The sequence below is a fragment of the Micropterus dolomieu genome, linkage group LG01 (genome assembly GCF_021292245.1).
Source record: "Micropterus dolomieu isolate WLL.071019.BEF.003 ecotype Adirondacks linkage group LG01, ASM2129224v1, whole genome shotgun sequence".
Taxonomy (NCBI): Eukaryota; Metazoa; Chordata; class Actinopteri; order Centrarchiformes; family Centrarchidae; genus Micropterus; species Micropterus dolomieu.
In genome coordinates, this window is record NC_060150.1 from 47,953,560 (window position 1) to 47,955,884 (window position 2,325).

A 2,325-nucleotide genomic window follows, 5' to 3' on the forward strand; every position below is an offset into this window, starting at 1 on the left:
CAAACCCTGACAGGCTCACAGTGACACCATCTGAGCTCTGATTTCTCTGGAACTGACATCAGACCAGTCAGACTGTGTACTTTGATACGAGGAAGCACTTATAATCATCCTTATCTTTCATCAGTGTAGTTATGAGGAAATAAACTTGGCCGTCGGTGTGATCAGAGAAACAGGCTGAAGAGTGATTAAATTATTTATAATTTTTATGTGAATAAAAACAATATGAACATTTCTTTATTATATTGGAGGTCATTTACTTAGCAGTGATGGTTGGTTGCATGTTTGCCTGTACAAGTGCAAGTTTGAGGTACCATTTTCTGCTACTTTATACTTCTACTCCACTGGTAGAAGGAAAAACAAATGGAAAACAAGCTCGAGCCCTAATATCCTTTTTCATTTAGCTTTCATGAAGCCTGAGAGGCAAAATCCAGGGCAAAAAAAGGAATTAAAAAGCCTCAGGGTTTAGCAGAGGACTGTGTGTGTTGATTAGATTTGATTGACAGGGGCAACATCAGCAAACAACCCTACAACTGTCATCACAAGTTGTTTCAAATATTGCTGAATCCTGATTGGTGCACAGAATCAGGAGCCTCAGATTCTTTGTGTGTCAGCTGGTTGGTGTTTTTTTGATGTTTGCAAATGTGAATCTGCAGCACTAAAGTCTGAAGAGAATTGATAAAGCCCTTCAGATGGGGCCCTGTGTCAGGGGCCACACGGAGGGAGGACAGGGGCCCTACAGCCCATCTGGACACGGTCGACACTAGTTACGTTTCTGCAGGCCTCAAGTCTTTATTACTTTATTAGATGGAAAACTAACATTAGCTGACTGGGCACAAACAGCAGACAGCATGTACAGTATAGCTGATGTAGCTGTTTTCATTGATGGAGTATTATGACTGCTACTTTTCAGAGACGTGTCTGTGCTCGTCCCTGAGGATTAATATGATTTCTCTGGAACTGACCTGGTTTACCATCAGACCAGTCAGACTGCATAGAGACTGTGAGAGTGTGACAGCAGTGGTGGAAAATAACAAAGACATTTACACAAGTATTGGATGTAAGTACAATTTGAAACACTTCTTCTTTACTTGAGTATTTCCATTTGATGCTGTTTACAGTTTTTCTCCTGTTTTGATGCATGTTAGAAACCACAGGCCCAGTTTTTCAGAAAGACGCCCTCAGACCTTCCCACCTTCCCCAGTCACCTGACTCCCACATCCACTTGCTCACCTGTTTGTCAGTATATATACCAGCCCTCTTCCTCCATCACTGGACACATCCTTAAAACTGCTTCTTGCCTTTAAGCTTGAGCCTCTTGAACTTGAACCTGACGTGTTCCTGTTAACCTGTGGATTCTCAGCCACCTCTGCAGCCTTTACCTGTAAGTCTTTGTATCATAATAACCTCCATTTAAGTCACTGAACAGTCTCTGTGTTCTGCTGCGTGTCTGCATTTGGGTGCTTTTCACTTGCTGCCTTCGTGCCCATCTTGTGACAGAAGTGAGTTTCTAAACAGAACCATCGTTGCTACGATCAGATGTTCTATCACAAGAGTGGAAAACATTTTGCAGATTTGTTAATTAACTAGATTTTCTCAATATGTTGACATATTGTTGCTGTAGGCCTAAATGAGCTGCACATAAAGATCATTTCTGAGCAAAGGCATCGAAGTGGGTGGGGAGTGGGACTGATTACCCAGGATCCCAATGGGGGGATGGGCCTTGAAAAGAACACCCCAAATTCAAATGATTCATAATTGTTTAGTCCGCCTTGTGACATAATTGGGAAATCAGGTTACCAAAAAAGAAAAGGAAGAAAGGAGAGGGAAAGAAAACAAAGTGAAGGAAAACAGGCTGCCAACTAATTTCTTTCAAAAGAAAGGTGAGCACGATCACAACTAAAGTTAAATAATGGTTTAATCTTAAATTGAAGGCAGTAATCGAGCTTGATACACATTTGCATAGTAGGCTGGAACATAAATTATTATAAGCATCATAAATTAAACTTTCTAAAGGTTTAATTATTTTGCTTTCAGGAGATTTCAAACTGTGCAGACTGAAGCACAAAACACAAATTATTATCACTTGTTTAAAAGTGGTAAGAACGGTTCATTAGTGACTACCCTGATCACCACCACCACAGTTTAATGTGTACAGTTGTTGACTCAGTTTTTTCATTTTTCAAAGGATGTGTGAGAGACAGGGACCAAGAGAGGGCGGGGGGGGGGGACAAGCAGAGACTGCTTATATATAGTCTGTTCCACAGAAACTCAGCAGTCAGACCAGTTTGAGAGAGAGGATGGGAATAACCAGTTGTTCAGGATGTA